At 38.8% G+C, this 24,061-nt stretch overlaps 1 non-coding gene across 1 annotated transcript; it reads right to left on the minus strand.

The window, feature by feature from the left end:
• Positions 1-13,716: 13,716 nt before the first annotated feature.
• On the minus strand, positions 13,717-13,823 carry LOC116659504. Its single transcript, XR_004314866.1, has one exon. It is a non-coding gene; the product is annotated as a U6 spliceosomal RNA (small nuclear RNA).
• Positions 13,824-24,061: the final 10,238 nt, after the last annotated feature.

The following is a 24,061-nucleotide window of genomic DNA, read 5'->3' on the forward strand; positions in this document are numbered from 1 at the left end:
GTTATTAGATATTTGGTGAATGAGAGAATGACTCAAGGTCCAGATATAGTCAGGAAAGGCCTCCCAAGAGACCTTTACCTTAGAAATTTACCTTAGTTCAGAGTTGTAGCCCTTTGTTTAAAATGTAAATGTTGGCTTTTGCCAGCACATAGAGGGTTTTTTTTTTCCCTCCAGTGCAGAACTTATATTAACTAAAGTATAAGATTGACATATAAAATCCCTTTGCCAGTTTGTTAGTTTTCAGTGAACAATATAACTGTCACATGGACCCAGACTTGCAGTGATATGATCTGTTATGGGCAGAAAATCATACATAGGACAGGGAATTAAATGAGAAACATTTTGGGAAAACATGGAATACAAGAAAAGTGAAAGAGTTAGATGGCTTGTGTGTTTCAAGACATTCATTTATTTAACATTCATTATGGATTTCTGACTTTGTTTTATATTCTGTGCTAGGTACCGAAGAATCAACAAGAAATACTATTAAGCACCAGCCCTTACGGGATGTGTAGTTTAGTTGGAGAGGCAGACCATAAATTGACAATTACAAACCAGTGTCAAAAGTGCTCTTTTTAGGTTAATGTCAGGATGATATAGGAGGACCTAGAAGGGAAACTAAGCCTTGAGGGATCAAGGTGAACTTCCCAGGAGATGGGATGTTTGAGCCGAGCTCTGAGGAGTTACCCAAGCAGAACAAGGAAAGGCATGGGGGAAGGGCACTGCTGGCAGAAGCTACAGCCTGAGCAAACGTTTGGAAGCTGGAGAGAGCAGAGCTTTCTAAGAACTACAAGTAGTTTAGTGAGGTTGGGGCAAGATGGGCTGAGAAGCCTGGCTCTTAGACTCATGGACCTAAGTAGGTCTGGACTTTATCCCTGTAAAGAGTAAAGGGAGCCACTGAAAGTTTTTCTTTTGATGGAGGGGCAGAGTTCATCATTGCCAGAGTATAGCCAATACCTTGCATTCCTTTCTTCCAAAGAATTTTCCTTGAATATCGAGGAAAGTCCACGCTCCTTTTCCGAGAACCCACAACTTTCCCTCTGTCCATTCCCAGCCACATACCTGCTGCCCTCCATTCTGCACACTGTGTTCCAGACCTGTCAAACTTCTCAGCTTTTTGATTCACTTCCCAATATTTAGTTATGCTTTTGTATCCCCCATTCCTGCTAACACTCTTACTCACGCCACTTTCAAAAAATGTTATTGGATTAGTCTTCCAAACTATAAAAGCAATATATATTCTTTGCTACAAGCCAAACAACATTGAGATGTGCAAAGAAAGACTTAAAACTCTCTCCTTTCCTCTCACCACCACACTCATACATGCACAGTGTGCTCTAAAATATGTGTACTTTTAACTAAAATAGATATATGCTATACAGTTTGTACAGTTCTCCCCTACTCCTCCAACAGGGTATCATGGACATCATTCCAGTACTTGCTGGATGTCAGGCCCTATGCTTTATCTCATTTACCCCACAGCTACCATGTGAGGTAGGTACTGTTATCTCCAGTGGGTAGACGAGGAACTGAGATGTGATTAATTCGCCCAAGGTGCATGGATTGTGGAAGCAGCATTTTTTTTTTAATTAACAGACTTTATTTCTTAGAGCAGTTTCAGGTTCATAGTAGAACTGAGCTAAAAATACAGAGAGATCACACACAGCCCTCCCCACCTATGCATATATACACTCCTGCCCTCAACATCCCTCATCAGTGTGGCATATTTGGTACAATCGATGAGTCAACATGGACACATTATTATCAACCAAAGTCCATGGTATGCATTAGGGTTCATTCTTGATGTATATTCTGCGAGTTTTGACAAATGCATGACATGTAGCCACCACTATGGTATCATACAGAATAATTTCATTGCCCTAAAAATCCGTTGTGATCCATCTATTCATTCCTCCCTTCCTCCCTCTCCCCAAACCCCTGGAAATCACAGTTTTTTTTATTGTTTCTGTAGCTTTGCCTTTGTGGAAGCAGCAATTTTGAGTCCACTCCCTTTTACTATCTTCCAAGTAATGTTATTTTCTTTTTAATAACTGTACAATATTTATACAGATGTCCAGAATTTATTCAGTCATTCCTCTATTGATTTATGCTGAAGCTGCCTTTTGCCACTACTAAAATTGCCTCAGGATGTAATTCTCCAAAGTGGGATCTGAGATCAGAGGACATACTTATTTTTATTACAGTACACAGACAAATTATGTTCCCAGGATTATGTAGCATTCTTACACCCTCAAGAAACATGGAACAGTGTCTGCTTCCCTGTACCCTCACTAGTCCTAGTGATACTGATATTTTTAGATTTTGGTGTTTTTTTTAAACACTGATCAGTAGGAACAATGCACCTTTGTTTTGATTTGCATGTTTCTTGACTATAGGTTAAGTTGAAAATTTTTCTGTGTTTTTGAGATATTTGCATTTCCTGTTCCATGATTTGTCTATTCATTTCCTGTCCTGTCCACTTTTTCTGTTGAGTTGTTTGTCCTTGATCATTTTTGGCAGGGAAGGAGAATATTTATAGTAGTAGTAATAACCTTTTTTTCTGACGTGTTCAAATATTTTCTCCTCTTCTATGCTCACCTTTTGACTTTTTTAAGGCATCCTTTACCTTATAGCGATGTTTAATTGTTTTGTGCTTAAATCTGTTGGTCTTTCCTGTCATGGCTTTTGGTATTCCTGAAATTGATGAGTTTGAGACATCTCTCTCCATTAAGGATTGGAACAGCCAAGGAAGACTTTCCTTGAAGAGTGCTTGACGGGCTTTGATGACTGTTGTCTCAGACTTTTTTACCTTTGCTGCTACCTCCCAGTCTCCTTCTGAGGGATCTGTTCTTTCTTGAGATTTGTTATTACATTCAAGCAAAGCCTGGGGATCATTTGTCACTTATAAAAGTCTGCATATTTTTGCTCTGATTCACTATGTACTAATTTTCTGTTTCTCTCTCCTAGTTTTAAGGAACAATCACCATGGGGTCTTCTGTTTTATGTTTTGAGTTTTGGGTCATTTTCATTCTCTGAGTTCTTAAGCTTTTTAGAGGCAGTTTAGAGGGAGGATATGCCCTTGGTACGAGACCTGTGGTTGGTGAAGATAAATTGGTAATGGGGAAGTTGTGGGCTTGAGAGCGAGTTCGAATTCTGTCTTTGATTACAGCTGTACCATCCTGGGGAGGTCGTTATAAGCCTCAGGGCCCTTTTCTGTAAAAAAGGAAGTGATAATAATACTGTTCTGAGGCCACTTTTTGACACAGGATAGGCCTCTAACAGTTAATTTAGACGTCTCTTCCTTTTTGGTCACATTTCAGGAATATTTTAATGAGGTCAGGTCTTCACAAATTACCTTGGTATCCCTTTTGGCGAAACAAGCTTCTTTTGCTGTCAGCCTGTAAAAGAAGGTTAAAATTTCTGGGCTTTAAAGACTGGAATCCTTTGCAGCTCTCTGGAATGAACTGCCCATATTTCATTATTGAAAAGAGAAACATTTAAACTCTTAGTGGAAAATGAATTTGAAGCCATTTTACACAAACCATGGCTGAGGACCAAGGATCCAAGATAGAGCATGTGTGGGTTTGGGGGTAGACACTAGGGAGAAGAGTCTGGTCTGCACTTTTGTGGAGTTCAAAATGTGCGCATAATTAGTTCCAGGTTGTCATTGATGGGCTCATTGAAAAGATCCAGAGTTATCATCCAGGCCTGTCCCCTGCCCTTAAGCTGGTGATCACCCATTAGTGAAGACAATTTGTTGAATTGCTTAATTGATGGTAATCCTGGATAATAAATAATTCTAGGGGCTTCGGGGCTAAGTGCTGGGGCTGAGAAGCTAAACAGGAGAAGTGGGTCTCAGGAGAACGTATGCCTGACCCTATGTAATGATCTTCATTCTTTGCCTCCCACCTCCACATTTAAGGCACCATAGACCTGCTCTTAGATCTGGATCCAATAGACAAGGGGAAGGAGGCCTAAACCAGTTCCTAGCTTAAAAGTCTTGCTGTCCTTCAATCTCAAGCCTTGAAGTGCTCAGACTTTATGTAGGTATTCAAATTAACTAACATATTTGTTTTTTCTTTTATTTTTTTTCAACTAACATATTTGAATGCTATGTGTAAGGCTTTTTATGACAGTTTTAATGAGAATCACATGTTTTTGAAATATTAAATACTAGAGGATATATGTAATTTTTGAAGGTGAGGGAGCAGGCCAACCTGCAGGCCAAGGAAAGCATATCTGTGGGCTTTGGGGTCTCTAGGCCTACAGTTTCAACTTACAGTACAGTAATTAAATATCGTGTTGATAGTAGAGTAATCAAAGATAACTGACTAGAAGAATGACTCTCAGTGTGTGTTTTTGGGGATGGGAGGAGACAGCAGGGCATTAGAGTCTGGCAGGAGGGCATTCTTAAAAGCTGCATAGATCCTGATCTTTCCCGGCCCAGGTGCTTCCCCACTCCCTCCATGGAAAGTCCTAACATTGTCAGCTATGGTTCCTCTTGAAAGTCCAGAGCATTCCTCGGCTATGCAACAAAGGAGAAAAGAAGCCATGTCACAAGTCTTAGAGCACTATGTTTATGAACTGCTTTCACGTCTGTCCTTTCCTCAGATCTTTACAACCTTGTGCAGTAGGTGTGATGGTCATTGTCCCCATTTAAAGCTGCCAGAATACACTGAGAGAGGTCAAGTGACTTGTCCACAGTCACATAGTTTGTAAGCAGTAAACATGAGACTGGATACATAATCTTATAATTTTTAGAGTTTTTCTCTCATGTATAGTTTCACATACTTGTGTCTATTTGTTTATCCGTACCACCACTAATTCTTGAAAGGATCTGATGTGGCTCACTTCACTATGACTGGTGACTAGTTTTTGCCATTCCTATGACCAAGCCTCAGCCGGTCCCCTCCCTGGCTTGGTGTGCTGCCTGGAACCCCAGATGATCTTTTGTGGCTGGGAAATTATCAGGATCTGTGCAGCTTTTAAGTCTCCTCCTGTTGGACTCTAATGCCTTCCTATCTCCCACGACCCCGCAAACATACACATAGTCGTTCCTCTAGTCCAAAAGTACTTTCACTTATGCTGTTGTCATCAAGACATTGAATCTCCCAGACCAATCATACCTCTTGAAACCCTTCTCCATCACCTGCTCTGCTCCTGGGCTCCATTTGAGGGGTTCTGTGTCTCCTTGTTCTGGCCTATCTTGTCACCCAGTAAGCCTCAGGGGTACACTCTGAGTCTGGGGCTGTCCCTAGTACAGGTGATATGTGACTTAGACATCAGTTGTCTGGAGCTGGACTAAGTACTCTGACTCATTTTACATAGGCTGCTGAATAGCTGCCAAAGCAGTGGCCTTCTGACATATGAGAAATTTGGATGATAGACGATGGACATTGTTGGGGGAACTAGAATTTAGGATTCTTCAAGTATTTTCCCTAGTGTAGCTTAAAATGCAACAGTCATGCATCTGGGTAGCACTACCAGAAGAATTTTAGTAGTTTGAAATTTCTAGGGTTCATTAAATACTGCAGTTGACCCTTGAAAACAAAGTGGGGTGGAATTAGGGGAGCCTACTGGTGCAGTAGAAGATCCGCATATAACTTTAAGTCAGCCCTTCCTGTGTATGTCTTCTTTCTCCATATCAGCTGTTCTACATCTATGGATTGAACCAACTGTAGATCATGTTACATCATAGTATTTATTATTTTAAAAAATCTGCATATAAGTGGACCCATGTAGTTCAAACCTGTGTTGTTCAAGGGTCAGCTGTACTTTGAAGAATTCTGAAATGTGCAGGGTTAGGAGGACATTGTGGCTGTTTTCAACTTTGTCTTTTGAAGGGGTTATTTCTTTCATGTCTGGAAACTTGCCAGGGAGGGACAGTGCGGAGATCTGGTTATTGCTGAGTCTCTAGGTACTTACAGCAGGACTCTGCATGTCAAGTTTATAAAAAGCTGTTCAGTCTTCTCTTCTCATCTTCCTTCTAAACCATCACTGTGACTGACCCTGTGTGTTTGACAGGGAGAGAGATAGAGAGACAAAGAGGGAGAGAGAGAGAGAGATACTTAATGACCAAGAAAGCACCAACATGCAGAAATGGCTTGGTACAGCCCTGATGTGGGTATTTGTAGGAGGAAATGGAGCCTTTTGTCAGGACCTTGCTTTGCCCAGGGTTGGCTTTGATTACAGTTTTTTATCGGAGGTGGCAGATCACCAGAAGGAAGGGTGTGTTTCAGCAGTATCTTGGATTCTTCCTTACTTTACTTGACTTAATTCAGAAACTAGACAACAATTTAGTGTGTAACTTGTACCATTTCCTTTGCATATAATGAAAGTTTTATTTGAAGTCTTCAGGAGCATTTTTACTGGTTTTCAACAGTGAGAATAATCAAATGAGAATTGTAAATACTTTTGCAGCCATTTTTACTTGACAAATAGTTTTCCTAAGCTACAGTTTTCTCTCTCTCTCTCTCTGAAATATATAGAGGAGAACTATACTTTTATAGGAAGAATGTGAATTCTTATGCATTTTCACATACTGCTCAAGACCTTTTCGATTTAATGATAGATATTTTAAAAGCAGAAGGGGACTTACTGATAGGCTGGTCTCCAACTTCTTCTAACAGAAATATAGAATGCAAAGTATTTCTAAGATTATTTGAAACATATAGGAAAATATTTTAAAATTTCTCCTAATGACCACATAGAATATCATTTACCTGTCTACTTCAATACAAAGGTGTTGGGTAGCAAGTGAAGGCTGAAGGTGGCTTAGAATAACAATAACAGATAATTTATACAGTTATGTGCCAGATCTGTTCTTGTATGTTTGTGTGTAAGTGCATATATATATTTTTTTCACTTAATCCTCATAATAATGTATGGGTCAGGTACTATTATTATCAACATTTTACACATAAAGAAACAGAGGTACAGTGAGGTCACACAGCTAGAACCTGATCACTTGTGTCTGTACTATATGGACTCCCCTGCTGTGTTTTTGCATGGTTCAGCTGAGGATCAAGATTCTCCAGTACTGACACCAGTGCTGAAGTTGGGTCCCTGGCCAGTTCTTTTGTGGGACATGGCTGCTGTCCCTCAACAGTTCCCATAGGCTGCAATAGCTGACATCTACTGAGTACTTACTGTGTGCCAGGTAATGGGAGAAGTGCTTTACATATAGTATCTCACCACTTCTCCCAACAGCCTTATAAAGTAGGAGCTGTTTCACTTCCATTTTACATATGAGGAAACTGAGACCTAGAGAAGTTAAGTCACTGTTCAAGATCAATAGCCAGTAGGGCCAAGATTCACTGTAATGGGGTCCTACTCTACTGCTCAGGAGCAGGGCTCCTAACTTCTTTGGGCTGCTAGTAAAGTCTCTGCCAGCACAAATTTTCTGTGTGTCATGACTGTTTTGCTAGGAACTTCCTGAAATTAAGATTTAAGAGTACCTTCAGAAAGAGAAAGCCCAGCTTAACAGGGAACCTGGAAGAGTGAAGGTGACAGGGACTCTTCCCTTCAGTAGGATATGAGCACATTATGGTGTGTTTCTGTGGGGGAAAGGGAGCACTGACTGTTAAAATGGGAGCTCTCAAAGTGTTGTAGTTGGTTACATCTTGGCCTTCATCCTTAATCAGTAATTAGCATTTTGTTCTACTTTATCTAATGTACAATGTGTATTTCCCTTTTATTCATTCATTTGGTCACTACTGATGCCTTAAATGTTACAGCTGCCTGCTACAACTATGAAGCTCTCACAGAATTACTTGAAAATAGAATCAACTTATCAAAAAGCTACCTCAGAGGTGTTGTGGGTTTGGTTCCAGACCACCACAATAAAGCTAGTCACATGAGTTTTTGGTTTCACAGTACATATTAAAGTTCTGTTTACACTATACTGTAGTCTATTAAGTGTGCATTAGTATAATGTCTAAAAATACAATGTACACACCTTAATTTAAATATATTTTATTGCTAAGAAATGCTAACCGTCATCTGACAATGCAGGGTTGCCACAAATCTTCAATATGTGAAAGGTGCAATATGTGCAAAGCATAATAAAGTGAAGCACAATAAAATGAGGTATGCTTGTATATAAACCATCAATATTGTATTAGAAAAAAGAATAATTTTAGTAATGCTAATTATGTGAAGTGAAAGTATAAATATATAATACTAGATTTTACATGAGAATAATAATGTTTAATTCTGGTATCTTCCCTAGGTATCTCTTATTTCAACATCTTGTAAGCTCTTAGTCTCCCTGGTGGGTGCCGGGGCTGTACAGATAAATAAGCCATGGACCTTGTCTTCAAGGAATGTGCAGTTCCTCTTGGGAGACAACTGGTAAAGGGCTCTGAAAACACAAAGGACAGGATGCACTCCAGAAGAGAGGAGGTGGCGTGAAGGTGTTGGCCAGGAAGGCCTCTTGGAGGAGATAATCCCAGGGTGCCTAGTGTATCACACTGATGGGGGAGGCTTGATTGCTGAGCAGATAGGCTCTGGAGTTAGGGGGATTCAAATCCTGACTCTGCTACTTACTAGCTCTGTGGCCTTAGGCCTTGATTTGATTTGGTCTCTCTAGGCTAGGCCTTTGTTTCCTTAAATGTAAGATAGGGTGACAGTATCGAACTTGATTTCAAACAGGTGGTTTTGAGAATCGGATGAGAGCACTTAGAATACTTACAGAGATAGATCTGGCACAACATAAGCGTTCAGAACATGAGAGTTGTTGTTTGATAATGTTTTATAACAACGTGAAAGTGTTCTGCAACTTCAAGTTCATGGACTTTGTGTAGATTCTGTTTATCTCCTCAAATATTAACCACTTATCAAGATTTTCTAGTTTCTAAAATTCTTCTGCAGTGCTCCTGTTTCTCAAATTGCTGCTTACAGTACTAAGGCCACGTTAGGGAATTACAGCCAGGTGAGATGGTATTTGGGCTAAGGTGTTGTGACATCGGGGACAGTCTTACCCCTAGATGTCAACAGGCTCTCATTTAAGACTGAATGATGTATTCTGGATGAGGGCTTGATGAAATCTGACTGACTCTTGAGTAACAGTGTATTTCAGAATTAAAATAGATTTTGTTCTTTTCTTTTTATTAGATGTAAAGTTAAAACCCAATAATTATCCTCAAAATAAGGAGAACATCAAACCTCAAACCAAAGTATAAAGAGAGAAAGTTCTAATTGATTCCAACTTAATTCTTTTTATTGAAAATATTATTCAGAAAAGTTGTCATGTAGGATCCCTGACATCCCTTGGAGAGTTAAGTTAAAAAAAGCTATCTTGGATTTTAGTACAAATTTCAAATGTCTATTTTTAAACTTTGAGGAAGATGTGTAAGTTCAGTTTTGCCCATTGGCCTGGACTTGAGCACCTATCTTTCTTTGCACGTTTATAGCTCCATTAACAAATGCTCTAGAAGAAAAGACCCTTTGTAGTCAGCAGTGGTCAAACAAGAAAATCCTCATGAGACATGCCAGACAGGGTAGCACGAGCTCAGCCAAGCCTGCCTGTAAACAGTCTCATTGAGGATCCTCAGGCAGCACCATCTGTCTGTCTGTCTGTCTGTCTGTCTGTCTGTCTCGCACAGCTGCAGAGCAGCAAGGCTACAACTCCTCACAGTTTCTCTTTGGGGTCTGTATCTTTTCCTTTCTCTGCCATTTCCCTCTCTTGGCCATAATTCTCCCCACTGACTCAGGGCTGGTCTCTACCCTTCCCTCTGATATCAGTTGTCAGACTGTCTTTTCGGGAGCCTAGGATCCTCTTTGTGATAATTCTCCCTGCCCCACCTTTAGACACTCTCTCCTTCCCTCTCTGTCGAAACATGAAAAGATCATGAGCCCAGATGGGATGGTTCCAACTGTACGTTTCTGCCAGAGAGCCCTGCTGTCCTTGGGAGAAGGTGGCTGGAACTAACCACAGTACACTTTCTGCAAGACCAGGCCCCCAGCCTGAGGCAGTGAAGATGGCAGCAAAGACCCTGGCCACCAGTACCAGTAAATTCCCATGCAGCAGGTCCTGCTCACTCCTCTTGCATCTTTTAAAAATTTTTTTTAATTGAAGTATAGTCAGTTTACAGTGTTGTGTCAATTTCTGGGGTACAGCACAATGCTTCAGTCATACATGAACATACATATATTTATTTTCATATTCTTTTTCACTATAAATTATTGCAAGATATTGAACATAGTTCCCTGTGCTATGTAGTATGAACTTGTTTATCTATTTTATATATATATTAGTATCTGCAAATCTTGAACTCCTAGTTTATCCCTTCCCACTCCCTTCCCCATCTGGTAACCGTAAGTTTGTTTTCTATGTCTATGAGTCTGTTTCTGTTTTGTAAATAAGTTTGTCTTTTTTTTTTTAAGATTCCATGTATAAGAGATATCATATGGTATTTTTCTTTCTTTTTTGGCTTGCTTCACTTAGAATGACAATCTCCAGGTCCATCCATTTTGCTACAAATGACATTATTTTATTCTTTTTTATGGCTGAGTGGTATTCCATTATATAAATATCCCACATCTTCTTTATCCAGTCATCTGAAGGTGGACATTTAGGTTGTTTCCATGACTTCACTGTTGTAAGTAGTGCTGCTATGAACTCTCTTGCATCTTTACTCTCTCCCCTCCCTCTGTCTCAGAGACTTCTGTTGCATATTTTATGGTTTTCAGAATGTTTAGTACTAGTTTAATACACATTTAATTCTGTTTTCATACTGTATAAAATGCTTTGAAATTGGGATATGACTCTCAATGCCTCATATTATTTCTATGTCTGAAAATGAAGTTTATGACAAAGAAATATGTTGATGGAATATAATAGCTTCATTAATAGAGGCAATTAGTAAACTGACTTGTCATTAAGGAATATTTAAATTTATTTTTTGACAAAATAATTGTTTATTAATAGTGATTAAGGAATACTTAATAGCAAGTAATGCATCAACAATTGTTAATTTCTTATTTATCACATTTGCATTAAAATAACAATAAAGGAAATAAATAGAAAACCTTCACTTACAATTCTGCCACTCCATATAATTACTGTTTTTATCTTCCTGTGTTCTCTTCTAGGCTTAGGCCATGTGTTTCTGAAGCTGCCAGTTGGGGTTCCTATTGCATTTCTGTGGTAGAGGAATTCTTGTGAAAAGTTGTATTCCATCTGGGGGTTGTACCTCAAACTAGCTCTTAGTAGTACCCACCCACATTTTAACTTGCTGCTTTAGTCTATTATCTCAGAACTCTGGCTGTACCATTATGGTACTGAGATCCTCTTTTTTTTGGAGTGGTTATGATGGGACTGTGACTTTACCACCAGTACATGGAAGAATAGCTGTGCGACTCAGTTTTCATTGTATGTTTCATTGGCTGTAGAGAGTTTGTGGGTACTAATAGGCCTTTACACCTAAGAGTTGAATTCCTTCATTATCTTGGATCCCTTTGTGCTATTGACATCATGAAAAGTTCTCAGCTCAGGATAGGCAATGGATAGGGCCTGAAGTAATAATCTACTTCATCCTCCAAAAGGCACAGCCACATGTACTCCAAGCTCAGTGGAGAAACACTGGCCTCTCCCTCTTTCTAGTTTTCTTTCTGAAGTTGCAGATTTCTTATCTTAATATGTATAAAACTTGTCCGATTGTAAAAATCATCTGAAGTGCTGGTGAAAAACACAGTTTTCATGGCCCTTACCAGATCTATTGAATCAGAATTTGGAGGGACTGCTTAGTTCAAATATGTACTCTGGATAATTTTTACAATCCAGGCAGATTTGGGAAACAGTAGTTTATTTGAAGCAAATTCATAGCTGCTGGTTTGCTTAGCCCATGTTTGGGGGGAGATGGTCGGCAAATCCATCCTCAGGAGAACAACAGCTGGGTAGGTCCTGTCCTTACTATACTCCAAATATGGCTGTGACTGTGGCTTGTGAAATGTAGCACAAGAGATCAGGCCAGTGTGGGATGACTGTCTTCCCCTCCCAGGGTCATCATACAGAAGACTGCCACAGCCTTCACCTTGCCTCAGTGAAGAGGGAGAAATGTATAGATGGGGTTATTTTCTGTGTGTCACATGCAACTTCAGAATTTCATTCCTCACTGAAATTATAATTATGTACATTTAGAAATTTTCCTTATGCTTTCTTCATGTGGTTACTGGGTTATTTAAAATCTAGTTTATACACTGAAAGCTTGCTCCCTCATTAATCTCACTGCCATTAATTTGAAAGATAAGCAGAGTTTATGCAACTCTAGGCCATAGCCCAGAGCTAGAGTAGTATTCCCTGAAGAAGGCTGGTCCCCAAATTGGGAAATACTGGGGCTTTTTGAGTTTAAACTCACTTCCTGGGTGCCTCTCCTTGCCCTGGGGCATCAGGGCCCTCCTGCTGTCCTCCAGCTGCCCACTTTCTCTACTCTTTCTCCTTCCTTCCACGGCAGTGCCCCATGCTCCAAAACTGTCTTTCCTTCCCTTTTAAGTTCTTATCCTGAGTCAAAGGAATGGATGAGGTGAACATATAACATAGTGGGAATGAGTGATGGCTTATTGCATTAACAGACTGTCCCAAGGACACTGACATTTTAAGACAATACTTGTTATACTAAAGGACTAAGTCTTGAATACAGGTTGTCAGGCAGTTTCAAAGGAGAGTGAGGGATCTTTAAATCACACCACAGGGCCATAGTTCACTCTGCTCCCCGAGGTCAGCTGATGTTCTTGGAAATATGTTGATATGGTGTTCAGTCAAGAAGGCCAAGGTAACATGCTTGGATCTGGTTAAAGGGCAAGTCCAGGCCTTTCTCCCCACCCTCTTGGTCTCTCATCTCCAGCAGGGTGCCACATGGGTGCAGTCTCTGCAGGGGGGGATTGTCATGGGAGCAAACAGATCCAGAGCCAGGAACTATGCAAATCCACAGTTAGGCTCCTCACATTTTCAATACTTAAGACTGTTGACTTGTGGATTAAACAGGTGTCAGAGCCCTTTCACGTAGGTAGAATGAAGGACCTTTGGCAGAGGCTCTTATCACTGTGTGTAAAGGTGAAAAATTGATTGGAAGAAAACGTGGTAATTTATTCTCCCTTATGCCAGTTGAAAGTTTAATCTCCATGTCTTTCTGTGTCACTGAAATAATAAATTCAAATCCAACGAGGCAGGCTTTTTTTCTTCATTAAAAGATTCTGCATTGGGAAGTCAAAACATTTGACAGAGTAAACGCAGAGTGAATAATAGAGAAAGTATGCTGTACTCCTCCCACAAGCCAGGATACAAAACTTAGTCATTTATCAGGCTATGTGTTGCGACATTTTATGCTTCCTGCTGTCCTTGGATCCTTAGGTATTGTGACTTCTTGGTGATTTTCAGTGATGGGACAGGCCTACAGAAACAAGACTGGACATGGCTCTATTGAATTTCATTTTCACCCCACTCTTACCCATTTAACTTTTTTTTTAATTGAAATATAGTCAGTTTACAATGTGTCAATTTCTGGTGTACAGCATAATGTTTCAGTCATACATATACATATATTTATTTTCATGTTCTTTTTCATTATAGGTTACTACAAGATATTGAATATACATCCCTGTGCTATACAGTAGAAACTTGTTATTTATCTATTTTATGTTTAGTAGTTAATATTTGCAAATCTCTTAACTCCCAATTTATCTCTTCCCACTCCCTTTCCTCCTGGTAACCATAAGAAATATATGGAATGCTTCATGAATTTGCATGTCATCGTTGCACAGAGGCCATGCTAATCTTGTGTGTGTTGTTCCAGTTTTAGTATACGTGCTGCTGAAGCAAGCACACATTCTTACACATTAATACTTTTCATATTAAATAAAAATCTGAAATGTTGGTAACAGAATTTGATGGGCCTGATTTCCATCTACAAAGTTTACTGAATGATAACTGAAGAAATTTTTTGGCTCAAGACCAGTGATTAAATACTCCAAGAGACCTATTTCTCTGAGTGCCTTTGTATTTAATATAGTGCTTTGAGTGACTTTGAATTAGAATAAGTGTTTAACTTATTCTTCAACTGTATTAAAAGAAGCAAGTGTAGATATTTTATTATGAAACAGTGAACAGTTTCTCAGTAATAAGTGATACTTCTGGGTGCCAGGCTCTAAGTGTTGTATGTGTGTCATACCTTGTTCTCTCAGCAACCTCATGAATGGTTGCCATTTTGTCACTATTTTTAGATGAGGAAACTGAAGCACAGGTATTTTGGGTGTCAGGAAGGTCTACACTGGCTAATGGTGCTGCTGGGCTGTGGACCTGGGCAGCATTACTCCAGCATTACTCCGTAGTCTTTATGCTTAGCCACAGAGCCATACTGCCTGTGAAGCAGCAACAATAAAAGCCTAGAAGAATATACTGCAACCTGGCAGGACAAGTCCCCTCTAGGATTATGAGAAAACTGGGCCAGAGAGAACAGTTATCTTATCTGTATTATTTGAACTTCTACTTATGATGATAATGTATATATCAATGTAATTGAAACTTTTAAGTTAAAATCTCCAAGTTCTAAGTCAGATTATTAATTTCCATAAATTCATTGCTATTTAAAAAAAAGTATCAGTTAGATCCTAAAACTAGTAAAGAACTTAGGGATTGTGTTAAAGAGATTGTTTAACACAAGCCCCTTGTTTTTCAGATGAGGAAGCTGAAAGCTATGACTTGCTGAAGCACACAGAACTAGTGACAGAGAAGATCTGCTGATTTTGTGTGCTTTCTTTTGCATTTTTGAGACATATCTTACATGGAGTAATTTACAGATCTTAAGTGAATAGTTTGAGAATTTCATCAAATGCATGTACCCATGTAACCAGTTTCAAAGTCATGTAGATCATTTAGATCCTGTGATATAGATCATTTCCATCACCCTAAACATTCCCTTATGCTAGGCAATGCTTTGAAAACTACCTTTGTTCATTAGTGTGTATTCGTAAGAATTCAAGTGCTTACATTTCATGTGTATTCACACATTTTACACTTCTCCGCAAAGATATATTTTAATGTGTATGTGTGTGCATACTTCCTTAAAGACAAGAAAGGGTTTTCACAAAATCCCATGCTCTTTTTCTTATCCTTTACAAACCAGTCCCTAATGGCTGAAATTGCTAATGGGTGATCCTTGTTTACAATCGTTAGCTCAGGTTGTTCTTCAGCCTGAGATAATTATCATTCCATACAAAGTTTTTCTTCAGTTGTATCATGCTTAAGCTCCCCAGACATTTATAGTCAAAGTACATGTCTTTTTTTTTTTTTTCCTGTTACTCAACAGTTTCTATCTCAAAATACTGGAAGTTCTGTAAGAATAAGACATACTGACTAAACCCAGTGCATCTGAGCATGGGCAAGTTTGGTCTGCTGTGCTTTGTGTTAGCTAGAAAAGCTTTCCAGATGAGTTGGTGGTGAATCAACCAGTGATAATCTGTTATTTTGGCTCCTTGTGCATCCTTCTCTTTCTCTGTTTGCTCTTCAGTCTTGGTGAATGGTGTGTGTATGTGTATGTGTGTGTGTGTGTGTGTGCATGTGCATGTGTGAGAGAGAGAGAGAGAGAGACAGCTATTGTCTGGCAGTGGTACCAATGTGTTGATGAGCAATTTTCAAAACTGATTCCATGTTCAAAAGTATGGGAAATCTCCTCTGGTATCAGTGGATCCCATATAAGTTTGACATCTAAAATGGTACAGTCTTCTTTTTAGATCTTGTTCTACAGAATTATTCTAAAATCCACAGGAAATATTCCCAAAGAAAATGAAGTAATTTTTATATCTATGTTCTTAGCAGTGACACTGTAATTGTGAAAATGGGAAATGACACGAATGTTCAATAGAAGAATGAACTATGTATAGTTCATAAAAATGATTGATATTTGACTAAGTTGACATATAGCAATTTTTAAATAAGACAATATTAAATGAAAAAGAAGATCCTAAAGTTTCAATTTCTATATAACTATTAAATTATATCTATGTTAAAAAATGAATACCTTAAAAGAAATTGGCTATGAAACTTTTACTCATGAAAATAATTTTGATTTTAATGCTTTTTAGGGTCTTTAAAAGAGTTTTTATTTTGAAATAATTTCAAACTACAGAAAAGTTGCAAGAATGGTGCCAAGCACTCTCCCAACCCTATACCCTTTACTTGTAGTCACTGATTTTTAACATTTTGCCATAGTTTTATTACTTGCTTTTTCTCTTTCCATGTGGATGTACCTATTTTTTCTGAATCATTTGAGAGTAGGTGGCATACGTCATGCCCATTTACACCCTGATTCTTCAGTGCATTTTTCCTAAAAACATGGATATTCTCTTATGTAACTACAGTAGAGTTATTAAATTCAGGAAATTTAGCATGAATACAAAACTTTAAACAATCTACAGTCTCTGTTTCAGTTGTCCATTGTCTGTGCCAACATTGTCCTTTTCTAGCATTTCCTCCCTCCAGTTCAGAATCCAGTCTAAGATCATATATTGTGTTCAGTCATGTTATCTCTTTAGCTTTCTTTAGTCTGGAAGAACTCCCCACCTTTCTTTCTCTTTTATGACATTGACATATTTGAAGAACATGAGCCAGTTATTTTATATTCCTCAGTTTGGTCTTGTGTGATGTTTCTTCATGATTAGGTTCAGATTTCTTCATGAGGAAGTTAGATGTTTGGCTAGAAAACTATAACAGAAATGTCATGTCCTTCTTGGCGTAGGGCATCTGGAGTCACATGATGTCCTCCTCATTGGTCATGTTAGTATTGATCATTTGATCAAAGTGTTACCTGATTTCTTCACAGTACAGTTAGTATTTTCCCCCTTGTGACTGATAAGCAGTCTGAGGGGAGATGTGTTAAGAGCACATGAAAATATCATGCTCCTTATCCCAGTCTTCCCTCTAGACTTAGCATCTATCTTGGTTCCTTTTTAAAATCATATTTTCTAAGACTTACATATACTCTAGGTAAAGAGGAAAACGAGTGATTTTGCTGAGGTTGTACCTTTGCCTGTAATACCCCCATTCAGACCTGTCTAGTTTGCACCACAATTTAGCGTATCTCAAAATACTATCTACTTCCCTACCTATCTGTGACTAGATTTAATGTCTTCCTCTTTGACCTCCAGGAGCACTTTGTACTTTCTTGGGGGAACATGTTAATTTTTACTTTGTGCTTGTAACACTGGTGTACTTCCTTTATCCCAGTTACCAGACAGAAAGTACCTTAAGGGTATGGACTGTGTCCTAATAATTTCTGCAAACTTCTCTGGGCCTAGAAGAGGCAAACAACTGGAGACACGTGATCAGTGTTTCTTCATGAAATGCATATTTATTCGTCTTACTCAATGCCTCTGATGTGCTGGGTGAATACCCAACTGCATATTTCAAGAACTTAATTTCATCTGTTTAACATCTTTACACTCCTGTTTAACAACATATTGCTATTTTGCTCCTTCGGGGCAATGGAAAGTAAGAATGGAAATTTCTAGTAAGAATGGAAACCCTTCAGGGTCTGTCATTTCTGTATTCTTAGCTCAGGTGTTATGAAAAGTGTTGTCAAGTGAATGAGTTGCTTCCTTGCTGTGAGGATTTGTGTTTCATGTTTCCTTCTAAGTCTCGTACTAGGGCACTGGGCCAGCTTCTTATTGCTTTGACAAGAAGGTATGATGAGGTCTGCTCTTCCTCCAGGGCATCCTTCTAACACTCATTATGGATAACTCCGCATGTGTATTGATAAGAGGGCAGATCCCTACCTAAGGATATCCCTGTGTGTAGGCTTTAGAAACTGAAAGTATAACCTGCCAAAATCATAGGAGTTAGGAGCCAAGGTTATTAATTTGTTCGGATAGTATTAATTTGTTCTGTCAAGACATGTAAGAACAAGCATTAATTTATTTTGTAAGTTTAATGAATGTTTAGAAGAAGCAAAATTCTAAGTAGGCCAATCAAATCTTATGGTACAACTAACTTGCAATTATACTGCAAAAAGTTGTCCAGACAGATGACACTGGACTGCTCGTTACTTCATACAGAAAATGTATAAAATGTATAAAAATCCATGTTTTCTAAAGTGTATTATTTTATGTTAAGTTTTCGAAACGGATGAAGCCATGTTACTCTTCATAGTGGGGCTTTCCTTTACAATATGAACTGGTTTATTATTTAAAACTAATGTAAAAATTGTATAATAGTTTTAGATTTCCAGAAAAGTTGCACAGATAGTACAGAGAACTCTCGTATCTGCCACACCCAGTTTCCCTTTATTGTTAACATCCCATATCACTAGGTATATTTCTCAAAAGTTAGAAATAAACATTGGTACATATTATTAACTAAGCTTAAGGCTTTATTCAGATTTCACCAGTTTTTTTCCTACTGTCCTTTTCTTTGTTCTAGGATCCCACCTAGGATATCACATTACATTTAGTTAATGTGTCTCCCTAGCCTCCTCTGATCTGTGATGGTTTCTCAGACTTTACTTGTCTTTGATGATGACCACAGTTTTAAAAGTGCTAGTCAGGTTTTTTGTTTGTTTGTCTTTTGTTTGTTTTTGTTTTTTTAGAATGTCCCTCAATTTGGATTTCTTCAATGTGTTTTTCATGGTTAGATAGAGATCAAGGGTTTTGGGGAAGAAGACTACAGAAGTGTAATGCCATTCTCATACATCATATTAAAGTTACATGCCATCAGTGTGACTCTTCATGTTGATGTTAACCTTGCCAACCTTGTCAGGTTTCTCTACTGCAAAGTTGCTTTTTTCTCCTTTTCCATTCTCTACTTTTTGGAAGCTGGTCACTGTGGCCAGCCAACTATAAAGGGGATAATGGGGTGGAAAATTAAAGTTTAACCTCTTGGAGAGGGGAATATCATCATAAATTATTTGGAATGCTTCTATAAGGGAGATTTGTCTCTTCTCATTTATTTATTCAGTCATTTATGTACATCAGTATGAATCCATTAATATTTATTTTACACTTTGGTTATAATGCAATACTTTGGTATTTATTTTGTTGCTCAAACTAGTCCAGCTTTGGCCACTGGGAGCTCTTTCAGTTGGTTCCTATGTCTCTTTGATGTCCCCCCATCATTTTTGCTTTTTGACCACTCCCTGGCTTTCTAGTACTACAAGATGCTCCTGGATATCTTGTATATTCTCTGCTCCAGCCCTAGAATCAGCCATTTCTCCAAAATACCATGGTTTATTTTATAGGAAAATGGTATTAGAAACCAAAATCTCATCCACTTTTGATAATTTAATAATGAATTTTGGAAATGAAAGTGAGAGATGATAAGCTTTGATTACAACTATCTGAATGAATTTTAATCATAACTTTGCCATGAATAGGCTGATCAACCATCCCAGTTTGCCTGGGACTGAAAGGTTTCCAGGGATGTGGGACTTCCAGTGATAAAACAAGGATAAATTGGCACCCTAGTCATAGAATTGGTTGTCTCTTGGTTGCAGGGGACAAAAACCTAAATAAAACTACCTCAGTTAAAAAGGGGAATTTAATGACTCATTTAACTGGAAAATCTAAGGATGAATGGGTTTCAGGAAGAGCTAGATCTAGGGACCAAATGATATAATTAGGGATCCCTCTGACTCCCATGTTTCAATTCCTCTTCTCTCTCTGTGCTGGTTCTTTTGTAGACTCTCTGCATGTGATTGGAAAAGTGTGGGCTATCTAATGAAGAAGAACAACTGTCCTCATCTCCTAGGACAGAGATCAAAACTGAAATGCCTAGAGGGATGAGGCATGTAGCATAAATGAGTGGAACAGGCTGGGTGGAGGACAATAGGGAGCAATGGGAAGTTTAAGGGGAAGCTCTAGTAATTGATGCTGTGCAGGATGCAAGTTCACTATTGCCAGATACTCCCAATGTTTCAAAAGAAGCCAGAAATGTGAAACCCTGCTTTTTAAATGTTGGTAATTTAATCAATTAAATAAGAACACTATTTATACCAAGAAAATACACACATGGGGCAAACACTTGTGGGCTACCAGTTTATAACCCTTATCTTCAGAAGCTCAGGGCCACCTCCTGGCTGCCTGAGGACATACTTGGGCACCTACCTGTGGAAGGTGATTCACTTAATATTCTCAGGATATGTTTACTGTTTTTGAAAATGGATCCTGTTTAACTTTATAATGACCAAATTCATCCAGCACTTGCTATGTGCCAGGCATTGTACTAAGCAATTCACACATATCTTTTAATCCTTAAAATAACCCTGTGAAGTAGTTACTATTATTATTATCATCATCATAGACTTCCTACAGATGAAGAAACCCAAATAAAGCTATCCCAGTTAAAAGTAATTTAATGACTCATTTAACTGGAAACCCTAAGGATGAATGGGTTTCAGAAAGAGCTGGATGTAGGGACCAAATTGAGTAGAGAGATTGTATATTTTCCTAGACAATACACAGCTGGAGGCACCAAGACAGGTGCCTGCTGGGTCTGACTATAATGCTCAGATTTTTTGCTCCTTTGCTGTATTGCTTCAAATGGCTGCAGAGCAGAGGCATCTTATATCTCAGAGCAGGTCTGAGGTGGAAAAGAAGCTTAGAGATTACCTGGTATGTTAACCTCCTTATTTTATAGATGTAGAAATGGAGGCCAAAAGCAAGGAGTGACTTTGACAAGGTCTCATAGCCTGTCAGTTGCTCAGCTGAGATAAGTTTGAAGCCCTTTTGATGTACCATGTAGCTTCTGGGACTTGCTAACTGCAAGGACCAAGTCCACGTTGGGTTTTACAAAGCATTCTAACGCCTTGACAGGTTATCCCTGCCATTGATGTTCCTGAATTGACACATTCTCCATCTCTCATACACTAGGCTCTTCAGAGCAGGAAGTATTTCCGTGTCTTTTTAACCAGGAAAGAAGATGACAACAATTATTTTTCTCTAAGTTTATAATTTCATCTATAAGCTCAGCAGCCATCACTATGATCTGAGTGTGAGGCCAAAGTGCGGGTGGGGAAGACATTTCACAGCTATTGTAACTGTCTTTTAAGGTCTTTCTGTCAATTCTTAAGAGATATGTCACCAAGAAGCCTTGAAAGCTACATTATGTCTACATAGAAATGATCATAATGTTCAGTTCCAAAAATACTAAATTCCAGTGTGTGATTTGTTAAAGATATATACATGTGAATTTAACAGATACTTAAAGACAGCCTTTCCTAAGCAAAGAATTCTTCTAGGTTTTTTGGGGATATAAAAATTAATAAGACATGACTCCTATCTTCAAGGAGCTTATTACGTAGTACGGAAGGCTGATATGTAAGCCCTTAATTATAATAGAATAAAATAAAAGTCATGAAAATATAACCATTGAGGAAATACTAGAGAAAGAATGATCAAATTCAACCCAGAAGATCAAGGAAGACTTCTCAAAAGATTAGAACTAAAAAAAAAAAAGAAAATTTGAGCTGGACTTTGAAGCCTGGTCAGAATTCGGCAGCTGTAGTTGGGGATGAAAGCACTACAGGCAAAAGGAAGCACATGAATAAAGACAGAAAGGTGCGAAACACAGGGTGTATAAAGAAAACATTAGTAGAAATTTGGTCATAGGTGCAGGGCTCTGATTGCCAGGCTAAGGAGTCTGCTCCACTCAGTAAGTACCAGGGATCTATTATATAATCTTGAGTAGGGAAATGAGACGATCAGGGATGATTTTAGGAAAGTAGACTTCACAAGAATGAAGTGGGAAGAGAGTGAGGTGAATAGAGTACTAAAGAGGCTATTGTGGGGCTCTTAACAAGAGCCAGTGTGGGTCTGGTGAGGGGCTTGGCAGTGGGAGTAGAAAGGACATTGAAGGACTTTGTGGAAGTAGTCCTTATTCTTGATAGTGGAATATGGGAAGGGTACAAAGAAACAAGAAAGATTTCTATGATCTGAAGCCTCAATAACTGGGAGAATGGTAGCATCATTATAGAAATAGGGAAGAGAGGGTGAGGAAGTGGTTTGGGATGGAAGATGGGGTAGTTTCAAATATTTGAGACTGAGGGGCCAACTGGCTGTCAAGGGAGATATGTATATTTGGGTCTGGGATTCTGCTGTGAATATAGTTCACAGATTTAGATTTGAGAGTCATTTGCATGGGAAGTAGGGGACAGGTTAACTGTTTATTGTACTATATGCCTGTTATTTTCTAGGTCCCTAGATAAGATTCTTTATATACTGTAGCATTCAGTTCACATAACAACAGCAATGAAACTGAGACCCAGAGAGGTTGATTGGTTTGCTTATGTTCACACAGTTCATTTATCTCATCACTGTTGAAGACCTACTATTTGTCAGATCCTGTTCTATTAAGAGGCAAAACCTAGGTCAGTTCTGTTTCTAAACTTGTTCTTACTCCATGAGGAAATAAAGGATAGGTTAGGTCTATATGTGAATAAAAGTAGGGTGAAAATAACATGAAGATACAATCTAGGGAAACACCAATCTTTGGAGAGTTAGGGGAGGAGGAGAAAGGCCCAGAGGAAGACAGATAGGGCACAGGTAAAGGGAGGAAGGAAAGCAGGATAGCATGATGTCTCAGAAGAGGAGAGAGCTAGAACTGGAAGGAAGAAATATTTGTCCAGCAAACAGCGTCAAATGCTGCAGAGAGCAAGGATATGAAAAATGAGCAAAAGTCTCTCAATTTGGTAGTGAATTGAGATGAATTCCAGAAAAATGAGAAAACACTAGCATCAGCATAGCAATGTGTATAGAAGCCAGATTTCATAGAATTAAGGAATAAGCGGGTGAAGAAATAGAGGCAATGGGTAGAGATAATTTGGTAAACAAGGGGAAAGACAGTGATTGACAAAGTGGGAAGGGTAGGAGACCAAGGGGCTGGGAATTCTAGGGAGGTAATGAATTATCTGACCATTGGAAAGGCAAATCAAGCTAAACTAAGATTATGGGATTTGGGGCTGTTATGAAGATCAGGGGGCAGTGGGATGGAAAGATAAGAAATTTGGGGAGATGGCAGGTTATGGTCTTAAAGGGTAAATTCAATTTCACTTTAAGAACATAGAAACAGGTATGGATGATAAAGAAAGCTAAGGTTTGACTATGTTGAAAGGAGGCTAAGCTGAAATGAAGATAGAATTTGTGGGAATTAAAGAGGAGGGAGGCCAGGAACTTGACATGATCATCAATGGGCATGGATCTTCCCAAGTGCAGAGGAAGATCCTGGGATGTTGGTGGAGGACTGGGTATGGACAAAGACATATATCCTGGTCTGAAGCAATTGGTGAGGATCCTTTAGGTCTACAGACGACCATGAAGAGGGGTGGCACATAGTGTGGAAATCAAGTAGCCTTCACCTGAGATTAGGAGAGGTGATTAAATAAAGGTCTTAAAAAACAGGATAGTCAGTGAGAGAGAGGCATAAAGAATACTTATTCACATTGGAAGGAGCTCTAGAAGATAAACTGAAGAAGTAGATTAAGTGAAATAAGACGGTTGATAGCAGGAGTACATATGGATGGGGGTGAAAATGCTGGGGGCTGGTAGAATGGAGAGGAAGAGGGTGACAGAAACACTTGAGAGGAGGCTGAAGGGAATGAGGAGTTCTGAAAAAGCCTAATGGATTGCTGGTGAAGTCAAAGTTCTGTGTGTGCCTGAAAGTGGTTTTAAACCTAACTACCATAGGTAAATATAGCTCAAGTGTGCCATACCATATAAATATTCGGGCATACAGAATGGAGAGGTTGTACAACAATGCTTGGGATGCTTACTTTGGATTGACTAATCAAGGAACAGTCGTCAACCTGAAAAGGTCGGGAGAATTCTCTCTCTCTTTTTAATGGAACAAATGTCACCACACATCAACTTTGTTTTAAAAGTTGAGGTAGCTATGTAAATAATTCTGTGCCCTGGAGGAATAATCCTCACACTATTTTGGGATAATTTTACTCTCTTTGAAATACTTTAGAATTATTTAACAAGTTCTCATTTTCCTGGATAACTGCCTTGCCAGTTTTAAGAAGTGCAAAATAGTTTTGTATGCATGTGTGTTTGGGTGTGGGTGTGGGTGTGGGTGTGG

Source organism: Camelus ferus, chromosome 2 (assembly GCF_009834535.1).
Source record: "Camelus ferus isolate YT-003-E chromosome 2, BCGSAC_Cfer_1.0, whole genome shotgun sequence".
NCBI lineage: Eukaryota > Metazoa > Chordata > Mammalia > Artiodactyla > Camelidae > Camelus > Camelus ferus.